Raw genomic sequence first — 12,702 nt, forward strand, 5'->3', positions numbered from 1 at the left:
TAATTTAAAAATTAACTTATTTCCCACCTCGATGAAAAGCTGTCTTTCAGTCCCTGGTACGAGGGACAAATGTGGTCGATCCTCTCCCGGCAAGACGAATTTTGTCCCTCGTACCAGGGACTTAAAGCGAGATTTTTATCCAGGTGTGAAAAAAATCGTATACCTACGCACCACGTGAGATAAGTAAGACATTTCCACCCGCGATTGTCACTATTCCGCGGGTAAGAATGACCTACTTTTCTGCCTAGGTGCGTAATGTACTATTTTATAACTAATTTATACAGTAGGTACAATATAAAAACCATTTTAAATTTATTTTCTCGGAGCTAAAGCTATAAAACTTTGACCACATTTGCGTAAGTAAGGCCGGCCAAATTAAAAACCAACAACGCTCTACTTCTCGAAAAGTTTCAAACGCTTCGAGTCTTTTATTATTTTCAGTGTTCCGCCACGTCGTAGGCATAATCTACCCCCTTTGACTCTGAGTGAGCAACTAACGAAGAACCCTATAAAAGTTCAGTCTCGGATCTCACCGCACTCGCTTTGTGACACAAGCGTCTCTCGTTTCGCACTAAATGCTTCAAATTAAACGCGATGGCAACAAATTCGTGCAAAGTTGGCAACAATGGGGCGAACGGGCCGTCGTTCGTCGATTCAGCGTCACGCCCGCATAACGAGAGGTTAAATTAAATAACAACGAAACTTTGAGAATCCGTCTGAAGTGTACCGTGAAGTAGGAGCAGTGTTAGTTCGATTTGTATTGAAAGTTTTGACCGCAAACTGTTCGTGACGGCCACTTGACTTGTAGCGAGTGCAAACTTCCCCGCGGCTGCGTGCCCGTTCATACAATAATTAAGTGGCACTCGAGAGTTTCACGGGAAAAACTTTGGTTCCAGAAAATATTTATGTACGGACTCATTAAGCGTTTCGAGTTTCGATACTTTTCCGCTGTTACTTTCAAGCCTTAGAAGTGTGTTGCTTTAACTTTTAATGATTCTTGTTACCACATTGAAATTAATTTTATTGTAATTGTAACTTTGCGGGCTAAATGATGGGATTTTAATAGAAGTTTATCGTCTGTATAATTCGACTTTAAACAGTCAAGTATAATTATTATTATGAAATGTTTAAAAGATAGTTTTTTTTTGCTACAATAATCCCTACTATACAGGGTGTCTCAAAGTTATGGGATATGAAGGGAAAGTACCTTAAATATCGAAGATAGGCTATTTTACTGAAAGAAGATTTTATATTATTTTTAAAAGTTAGTAATTCTGCATTCAAAGATTTTCTAAAAATTACTTGCCTCGTCTGGGACTTGAACCGACTTAAATGTTTAAAAAAAACACCCCTACTTTTATGATGCCAATCGAAAGAATGGCCAAAAACTAATAACTCTTCTTGAGTAACATAGTATTTTAAAAGAAAGTAGTCAATCTGTGCTCAAAATGTGATCTCTCTTGTCTTACGCAAATCGCCGATCTTTTAATGAGTCCGCTGCCTGTTGATTTTCTTATCATTTTATGGTGAATACTCGATATGATATGGCAATACAATTCTGTTTGTAACTCGCCCACGTTCTCGTATCGCTTTTTGTATAGCATTTCTTTCACATATCCCCAAAAGAAGAAATCTAATGGTGTAAGGTCCGGGGATCTGGCCGGCCATCTAATCGGTCCATTCGTACCAATCCAAGTAGGAAAACATTCATTTTACGTTGTTCCTTTCTTTTAAAATACTATGTTATTTAAGAAGAAGTTATTAGTTATTGGTCATTCTTTCGATTGGCATCATAAAAGTGGGGGTGTTTTTTTTTACATTTAAGTCGATTCGATTCCCAGACGAGGTAAGTAATTTTTAGAAAATCTTTGAATGCAGAATTACTAACTTTTAAAAATAACATAAAGTCTTCTTTCAGTAAAATAGCCTATCTTCAATATTTAAGGTACTTTCCCTTCATGTCCCATAACTTAGGGACATCCTGTATATGTGAATATAATATAAATGTGAATGTAAGTTTATTTGTTACGCTTACACGCCTAAACCACCGAACCGATTATGATAAAATTTAGTACAGACATAGACTAGAGCTTGAAAATGGATACCTTTTAAAAATAATACCGTATTTCAGGCAATTTGTATGAAAATTCGTCATTATCGAAGATAAAACCATGAAACTTTTTTATTGAGCTATGTGTTATAAAATAATTTATTAACATTGGTTCAAGCACTTTTGAAACTTTGATTTAATTTGAATTAATAGGAGATCAAAGTTCACAGGGAAATACTATTAAAGAGACTGTCCACAATGACAAGGCATATCCGCTGTATCATAGAAGAGAACTGACAGCAGCGGAAAAAGCAGTTTTTATTTTTTTATGGAAAAGGAGGACAAACGAGCGTACGGGTCACCTGGTGTTAGGTAATCACCGTCGCCCACTATCTTCTGCAACACCAGAGGAATTACAGTAGCGTTGCCGACCTTGAAGGAAGGTGTACGCGCTTTTTTTGAAGGTACCCATGTCGTATTGTCCCAGAAACACCGCACATGGAAGTTCATTTCACAGCTTTGTAGTACGTGGAAGAAATCTCTATGAAAACCGCACTGTTGACGACCGCCACACATCCAGATGGTGAGGATGATAACCTAACTTGTGGTGTGTCGTGCGAAGTTGGAATTCGAATTTAATTCAAAGTTTGTATGATTGTGTTTTATTTAATTTTTTTTTTATTTAATTTAAAGTATTCTAAAAAATTAAAAATTATTCCCCAAAGTAACTATTCAAATCGGTCGAAGGCCCGGGTAAAAGCTAGTATGTAAAGTCTTTATTTTCTTTTATATTTCTAAGTAAATGTCTTACACGGGACTGCTATAAATGCTCTACCGGAAGTTACAACAGCAATATTAAGACGAATAAATAAAGTGTGCAACTGTGTCTAATTATATACATAAGATACATAATAGCTTTAAAGGTAAATAATATATATACTTTTATAATAAAGTCTATAAATAAATTTAAATGTTGTATTAAAAAATGACTGTCGTAAATCCTACTACTCCACAGCTGAATATCTAAGTGTTCGGACAGACTGGGACTAGATTATGATTATCTTATAGCAATAGCAATGACAATACAATATTGTATATTTTTTTTTTAAAGAGCGCAAATAAGAATGCTGGGATTGTTTCTTGCGCCGCTTCTTCTCTCTCGGAGCGCCATTTGTTTCCGAAGCGGTAGTAGTGTCGAGTATATTATTATTATTATAGAAATGACATCAAAAAGAATTCTAAAGGAATCGATTTTGAGAAAATAAATGTCTTTTATGCCTTTTTATTACATGAGAGACATTTATGACGTCATGATCACACAATTCATCAAAGTGCTTAAGTATAGAATTCTGAATGCAATTATTATCAAACGTATACCAAAATGGCATTGTTCTCCCCGCTCTGTCCATGATCATTGTACCAAAAGCCCTTTGACGGACACAATTGAATCTGCTAATCGGAAATGGACATGGTACAGCGATGTACATACATACCTACATTCAGTATAATATCTACCTTTTGTTAGATATGAATGACAATAGTAACTTCGCCTTAGCCACAGTAGACATATGTATCAGTATGGAAACTAAGCCTTGTTGATAAAATCGTTACCTACATTTGCGTACACTCCATTAAAGCAATAGGGTTGTCAGGTTATTTTTCAACCGACTTTTAAATAGGAAGAGGTTCTCAATTCGACTGTAGTTTTGCAGTTTAGTTTAGTAAAAAGCGTAAGATTTTTATGTAGAGTGTATGTAAGACAGCTATACAGTGTCTAATGCAATATTATAGTCTACATGATAACTGTTATGTAATATTTTTAACCAACTTTTTTATTGCATGTTTTTCTTGGAAATATTTTTTAATTTTCGTTGAAATATTGACGGGAAACTTTGAAATGTGTATTTTTAAACTTTGTCCGATGAAGTTTCACTTCTACCACAGTCTTAAGAAACTCTTTCCTGCAGTCATCCCACGAACATGTCTAGACAGGGAGATTATCGTTTTCGTGACTGTCAATAACGAATATGACATCTATTTTGAGATCCAACATGGCGGATGTGACATTTACAATAAAATCATAATGGGTATCATTTTCGATATTTTTGGGAGTGTGCTCAGGGGCCTCGTAGATGCGCATGTTTGTGTGAGTGTACTGTACTGTAGTAGTTTCTGTACTGTGGCTTAGCTACTGAATGACAACGAATATTCATTTAGATTTTAGTCTAACGAAGTTAGCATGTGATTCTACTAATGTGATAGGAATACGATTTTAGTTTCTTAAACCTAATTACTATAGCACTCACATGTTTACTTGGAGGAGAGTAAATAGTTAGTTAGTGGGAGGCTCCTTTGCACAGGATGCCAGCTAGATGTATATCTGCCGTGAAGCAATAATGTTTAAGCATTACTGTGTATCGGTTTGCGCCGTAGCTAGTAAATAGTAAATTACTGGGCAAATGAGACTTAACATCTCTCACATGACACAAGCTGACGAGCGCAGTTGTAGTGCCGCTCAGAATTTTTGGTTTTTTCAAGAATCCTGCATTGTAATGGGCAGGGCGTTATTACCATCAGCTGAACGACATGCTGGTCTCGTCCCGTATTGTAATAAAAAAAAATATAACGCGGCATGTTGAACTTCATCAAATACTGGTTACACTTCTGTGTAACAACACACGTCACACACGTGCTCGATTGTTCAAATTCTAAAATAAAGATTTTATGCGTGGGGGTTGTGTAACATGTCGTACAAGCCTAGCATTTTTATTAAACTGGAAAAAAAATCTATGTTTAGCCAGACAGCCAACTTCATCACGTTTCCATCAGCTCTATAGAAAAAAAAATAACGGGTTTCACTCCGGTAGTGCCGGCAGTAGTGAAAACATGAACAATAACTAACGAATAATTTCGCACTGATTGCTTTAATTATCTGTATAAAAGTATGTGTAAAGTTAAATTTATTTATTGCGCTATTATATTATTTATTATTATATTATTTTCCATAACTATCGGCTTAGGAGAGTCTTCAGGAATTACAAAGCTTAAAAACCAAATAAATAAAATGTAAAAATATTTCCCGGCTGAGTTTCAATCCCTCAACCTTGTTTCGGCTTCGCGATCACAATGATTCAACCACTGCTCCAATAACTCTATGATTATTAAGTTGAAATAGCCAAACTATAATTCTAGTACTAACTAATTAGTTAGAAGAATAAATCTTACATCCATAATTTCAATGACTATCATACGAATTTTCCGTCAGGCCACTTGTCCTGAGGCGAGTTTAACATTTTATAACCATCCCAAGATAAGTAATCAACGCCTCTGAAGAAGTTTTCACTTCAATAATGATTCATGCATCAAATGGAATGAAAATAACATAGAAACTGTACCCTAGGAACGGACCGATACAAGCTAAGTTTAAATAACATTTTTATTTAAGGCTGGGGACCGAGCCAACGGCCTTGAGGAATCGAGCGGTGCTAGGTTACCTCTCTAGCACAACATTGCCATAGTTTTAATTCAGAATTTGAAACATTTTTAATTTATTAAAAACATGCTTAATACAAATTTCATTACAAAAATAACAAGACTATGTCATGTCAAATAGTATTGGTAAACAGTAAATAATTTCTCATACAATTTTTATCTAAATTGAATCTAACATGGCTGCCACTGTAAAAGTTAGGGCTACTTTGGTGACTATTTTTCGCATTGTCCACTAAAGATAGAAATGTAATGAAAAATGAATTTTCTTCTCATACTCTGTAGACATATAATTATATTTTGTAAAAATAAAAGCTTTATAGAAACCGCTAGGAAATGGTTTCAATAATGCGCTATTTTGGCGATTTCATGGGATAGCGGCCTAAAATATTCACGAGACCGAAAAGGCAATCGATAGTTCCCCTTCTCTCGTTGTTCAAGACACTTTTCTTATTATTTCTATTTATGAAAGAAAACAGGAAGTAACTAAATTATGTTAATATTATTTAGATTGTATACTTTCCCCTAATTTATTCAAGGCGGCGTCAAAGCCTTAATAAAAGCATTAAAATATGCACGTTTTTTGACCCAATTATATATCTAGAGAAATTCTTTAAAATTTTCGATAAGCATAGGTGGAAAATATAAAGGACTTTTATAGAGACGAGGCTTTAGAAAAGGTTGTGATTTCAGTAGCAACAAGAGCTCTACTAATCCAACAAATTATTAACTGAATAACTGAAATTCTTTTTATATATAATAATAATTAATATTTAAATTAAATTTTCTTTATTCGCTAATTAATTTTCTATTCAGCTTCAGTTCGCAACTTCGTGTTTCTTCACACAAATCGTTTTTCATTCTGTTTGAAACGTAATTGAAATTATTTCATTGAAGTTAAATAAATTTGATGGGTGTTTGTACAAGTTCATAACTTATTAACTATTAGAAACATTTTAAAAAGGTTTTTTGAATGTTCTTTGCGAATATCCCTACTTATATTATTTAAAATGTGAATGTAACTTTTTGTTATGTTTTTTAAAGTGATAACCCTCACTTCTAGGATTAATACACAGATAAAATTTGAAAAACAACTAAATTTTATGAACGATGCGGGACTTGAACCCACGACCTCCAGCGTTCCGTGCCGGTGCTCTAACCAACTGAGCAAACCGTTCGAGTGCCGAATCGTTATAAAATCTTGTATGCTTTGTTGAAGCCACAACCTGATAGTTGAACAAAGTATTAGAGTCCCGCATCTTTCATAAAATTTTGTTGTTTTTCAAATTTTATTTGTGAATGTAACTTTGTTTGATACGCTTTCACGCCTAAATCCCTGAACCGATTTTGATGAAATGTTATACAGAGACAGACTGGAGCTTGGAAAAGGACATAAGGCTACCTTAAAACCCTAAAAAATAAATGGAAATGTTAAATTATGGGATGGAAGTTTGTATAAATGGAGATAAAACCACAAACTTTGTATTTAGGCACTTGATAAGTAGTAATTTATAAACATTTGTACGAGAAATTTTTAAACTTCGACCTACATGGGGATGGAATAGGAGATTAAAGTTCACAGGGAAATACTATTAAAGAGACTGTCCGCAATGACAAGGGATATCCGCTGTATCATAGAAGAGCGCAACCAGTAGCGGATAGAGCAGTTTGTATGTGTATTATTTGCAAAGTATCGTAAAAAATCAAAAATGCTTCCCAAAGTAAGTATACCACGCGGAAGAAGTTGCGAGTAAAAGCTAGTATAAATTATAAAACAAGGTATATTTCTCAACAGTCAAAACATAGGTGCGATAAGTTGATCTTCAATTACATCAATAAGAGAATTGTGTTTAAGTACAATAATATTTTTATTATGTAACATCAACAGCCTAATAACTGAAGTTCAAAGTTGTTGACCTCAGTTTCAAAGTAACTACATACCTTCTAAATACCTATACAGGTTGTCCAGAAAGTATATGCATATACTTAATCTGGCCATAAATAGAGTAAAAATAAGTAATTTAAATATTTGAATTTGGAACTTGTCATTGTGATTTTTCATGTTCACGCCAATCTGTGTTAAATATTCTTATAATATTAAAATGAAGTGGGGTGGTACAGGGAACCCAATAGCTGGGATGTGATAACATTTTTAAAACTCTTCATCCGCTTGGTTTTTAGTAATCATTGATTGTCTATGGTCTGCTGATGGGTACAATGACACCTAGACCGTTTGTGACAGAGAAATCAAATCAAATCAAAATCACTTAATTCATGTAGGTCACGGAAATGACAAATGTCAAAAAAGAAATATTTATTCTTATTGAATTTACCGCTACTTCGTAAAGGGTTGAGCTAATGAGCTAAAGTAGCAAGAAACTCATTGCCACTCTTTTAAATCAAGATTTTCATTTTCATTGTTTTACAAATCATTTCAAATACGATATAATATGTATGTAAAGTGAAAAAATCTGGTGTTTTTATAATATATATATTTGTTCTTGTTTTAAGTTAAGTTTTTGCAGTAATAATATAATTCAGGGGAGGTGTCGCCCTTGAGGTTCATGTGTCACGCGGGGTTCACAGAAGATCAGCGTTGCAACACTTTCGTGTTGAAAACACCTGCTGAGTGGCAACTTTTTTTAAACAACACCGTTTTTATATTTTTAAGTTGCTTCATTTTTGTTATTTGTGTGTGTGTGTGCTTGTAAATAAAGGCGTTACTTTCTTTCTTTCTCTTCTTTATAATATTAAAAATAAGGGAAACTATATTAACAAATATTATAGGCGAAATTAAAAAAAAGAACTTCTCCTAGCAACAATTAGTCTTATAGTATCTATATACATATACTATACTAATTTATAATCGCCGACTATGTGGTGGTTATATTGAACACTAGCTGACTTGGCAAACGTTGTTTTGCCATATAAATTATATATGTAAACATTCCTCCATTGAGCTTCAACGAATCTATTTCAAAAGATTTCATTGAGATCGGTCGAATAGTTTAGGAGTTATTAGGGAACATACAAACATACATTCTGTTCTATATATATAGATTAAAAGAAAGTATATCGCAGTTTTCCAATGGTTGAAAAACCAAAAATATTCCAAAATATTTTTTTTTATAATTTCTAACTTTACCTAAAAGATTCAGTCTAAATGAAAGCTCAACTACAAGACTTTAATTTTAATTTTATTTTTATTAAGAAATTCAGTAAGAATTTTATCAATACATCTATTCATTAACATAAATAAAATTTTTAACAAAAAAACAACCGCCTTCAAATACACTAGATATTCCAAAACAATAGATATAATGTGCACTAAAAAGTTTAAAAATAGTTGCGTATTTTTATACAATCTAATTAATTAATCTTATTCTAGTTACGAATATTGTTATTTTTGGAATCGGTGTCCTTCCGCCGCGACCCTCTCTCGCCTCTCGCCTCCTCACGACTCAAGCACATCTCACCTATGACTATGTATGTAGTAACAAACCTATCTTGCATGACACCGGCTTTCCAATAAAAAAATAATCATCGAAATCGGTTGGCGCGAAATTGAGTTAATCGTAAATTTATCATCCACTTTGCTATACGTATGTATGGCAAAATTTAAGACTTTTATGGTTTTCTCATGGATTCCAGTGTCAGATCTGGACCAAATTACAATGAGACCACTCGAGAAGCACCACTTTCAAATAAAAAAAGAATTATCAAAATCGGTTCACCCAGTCGAAAGTTTTGAGGTAACCTCCTCCGGTAGTCCTCCTTTTTTGAAGTCGGTTAAAAATTGGAGTGTCTATTTGTAATATTGAAATAACCATTTTTTACTACATGTATATGAATATATATACGGTACATACACCAAAATAACAGATTTACAATTTTTGTCTGCCTGTTTGTCTGTTTGTTCCGGCTAATCTCTGAAAATGCTGCCGATTTTGACGGGACTTTTATTGACAGGTTGTTGACAATTGATGTTATAAGAACTAACGTTTATTTTATAAAAATTCTTTTATTTTAGAAAAATAAAGTACTAATGTTGCAATGTCCAAAAAATAATTTATATGGCAAAACAACGTTTGCCGGGTCAGCTAGTATATTAATAAGACTTCTTTATCTTTTTATACACTTATCAGAAAGCAAATTATGTTTCAATTTCCTGTTGAGGTCTTAAGTAATAAAACGTTTATGAGTTATTATGCATATAATGATAAGTTTGTACTTCCGACGAAGCCAATGCTATCTATTTTATTGAAAATTATATTTCATTTACCAGGATATTGTTTCCTTTACGTAATATTCATCAGCCAAGCTTTATTAATATTAATTAAGAGCCAGAAGTAAGGCCAAGATGGACCGCTCGAAATGAATAACTTCAGGCAACTTGAACTGGAGCTGTCAAGTTCTTACAATCAATCATTTCAACAGTGAAATGGTTAACTTTTTGATTTGAAATCCACTTTTCATTTTCCATTAATATTACGTAATTTAGAGTATTTTCTAGGAAACTATAAAGATATTGGTTTAAATGTGAAAATTTCCTCTAAATCAGATGTACATAGACAATTAACAACTTCACATACCAACAACAATAATTCACATTTAATTGCAGCTTAAAAGCGCCATTTTGTTCGATGACTTTTTGTCAACTTGTATGTATTGCTATATATATCTTTTTGCTGTAGAAATTTTTGTTTTGGCAATGCTCTCTTGAAAAATTCAAATTAATTTTTTTTATTCAAAATATTATATCAGTTATTGTAAGTCAAAAACTACCACGTATTCGAAAAATCATGCCTCAGACCTGAGAAGAACGGGCGCAAGGCACTCAGTGGGCTTCTTTTTTTTTAAATATGTTAACAATTTAATATCTTATTTATTATTTAATAGCCTAAGGTAAGTCGTATTCCGATTCTGTGGTACGATTAAGAAATTCATTTATGTTATAATAACCATTACCACACAAACGTTTTTAACATTTCGTTTGAATTTCTTACTACATTTGTTGAAAATCAGAACTAATCCTAGCTTTGAATTTCTTCACTATTAGGGTTCCGTAGCCAAATGACAAAAAAACGGAACCCTTATGGATTCGTCATATCGTCTGTCTGTCCGTCCGTATGACACAACCACTTTTTACAGAAAGTATATAAGTACTATACTGTTGAAACTTAGTAAGTAGATGTATTCTTTGAACCACATTGCGATGTATAGACAAAAATAGAAAAAAAAACAGTAAATTTTTCCCCATACTCTGAACTGAAACTCAAAAAAAATTTTCATCAAACCATTACGTATATGGATATATCTTCAAAATGTATAGGTTTCTAATTTTTCTATGTACCATGCAAACTTCCACCGAAACTTGGTTTGAATAAGATCTAGTAAGTTGGTTTTTTTTCAACTTTTACATAAAAAAATACTTGCTGCTATGGAATCCCTTCATGGGCGAGTCCGATTCTCACTTGGCCGTTTTTTTTGTCCTTATATGGACGGATAGGACATTGTTTAAGTCGTCTCGGACCCTGCGTGCTCTAGGGATCACCTGAAAACTTGGTTCATCTCCAAATTGTTTTTACAGCATCCCGCTCAGGTCAACCGTCTATTTTAAGGCTAAGAGATGATGAGTCTAAATTTATATATATTCTTTTACCCAAAATATATACGACTTTCCGATTTGGTAACATCAAAAAGAAGTCAGTTCTAATTAATTGAAACCGTGTGGATTCGAAAGTAAAAATTTATTCCATAAACAACAAAAGCTTCATTATTTTATGTTTATTTTTTATAATTTAATTTAGGAAAATATTTAATTCATCACGAAATTCTAATAATAGTCTAATAAGCAAATACTTATATCAATTGTCTACTTAGAAATTCAAAACAGGCACTGTAAAGGTTGTTGGCCAAGTTAACTAGAACAAGGAATGTCCGACTCTACATTAATTCTCGTCGGAAAAATTTGTCGCATTTGCGCCTAGAAATAACTTGAATATAAACGATAGATAATAAGATAATTGTCAAGCCAAAGATCATCAACTGTAAGACGCCAGGAAGCAGCAACCGAAACGGGCGTTCAACCCGAGTGAAGCCTTCTTTGAATGTACATTGCTTACCACAACAACAGGCCGAAGTATCGCTACCAATACTTCCTGTAATGGATAATGATCAATTCATAAGTGTCTTCCCACCATCTTAAGAGTGTTATTCCTCTCCCGCGCTCTGATTCACACACTTATCCGTTAACTGTATCATAATTAACAATATCATCAACAAACTACTTACAAATCGCTTCCAAACTTGATTCTTGTGAAACTCTTCTCTACATTATCCGACTGCGGCCCACAAATTCTTATGACAATTTCGCATTTAAATTGAACTTGTACGTCGAGGAGCCGGTATTTTAAAAGTACACTTTCACAACACTTAAAGTAAACATTATAACTCAAACGTGTCTTTAATTTAATGTAAAACCGTAATGATAGACAATCTTTGCATGTATTTAAGCAAGTTATAAACAAAAGAAAGTCTCGTGTTCAAAGTACACGTGATTTGCGATATGCCACCTGTCACTACAGCGTACAAGAACTCACTGCCGAGATCCGAGAGCCGTCAGCCGAGTGCCTCGTGCAACTTGACGAGAGCGAACTGCCGACTAGCGGCCCTGTTCATCCCGCCTTCACAACTTCTCTCATAGTTTATAATACGAAAGCTCAGGCGGAGTGGAACTCATATTTGAAATGTTACATATCCATTGCTCACTTTACTTGACTATTAAATAGAAAGCCTATCCATACTGAGAAATGAAAGCAAGCTTTGCTAACATATCATATATAGTTTACAGAAGCTTTTTCACAAGTTGTTGTTAGCAAAATTTACGTTAAAGCGCCATCTACATCACTTACTGCAAACTACTCGTATATGTATTACTACGGTACTGTACATGGTCTAAATCTACGTACAGGTCTGAAATACGTGTAGTTCAGTTTCGAGCCACTAGATAGAGTAATAGTAAGATCTCTCAACTTAAATATTGTTTTCATAATTGTTTTATTATATGTTAACTGATAATACTTAATATATTTTAGTAGTATAACTAACTGGCAATGTATTAAAATTAGTTACTTTTTTTTTAATAATTGGGATTTAAGGTT

At 33.5% G+C, this 12,702-nt stretch overlaps 1 protein-coding gene across 2 annotated transcripts in view; it reads right to left on the minus strand.

Moving 5' to 3' along the window:
* The window catches only part of LOC126966454 (band 4.1-like protein 4), a 91,698-nt gene extending 79,525 nt beyond the window's left edge, over nucleotides 1–12,173 (minus strand). For both annotated transcript variants that reach the window (XM_050810496.1, XM_050810495.1), the window contains exon 1: nucleotides 11,834–12,173. The gene's annotated coding sequence lies outside the window, so the exon portion shown is untranslated. The remainder of the gene's footprint in view (nucleotides 1–11,833) is intronic.
* Between the last annotated feature and the right edge of the window lie 529 nt (nucleotides 12,174–12,702).

This window comes from Leptidea sinapis, chromosome 10, assembly GCF_905404315.1.
Source record: "Leptidea sinapis chromosome 10, ilLepSina1.1, whole genome shotgun sequence".
In the NCBI taxonomy this organism is placed as follows: Eukaryota; Metazoa; Arthropoda; class Insecta; order Lepidoptera; family Pieridae; genus Leptidea; species Leptidea sinapis.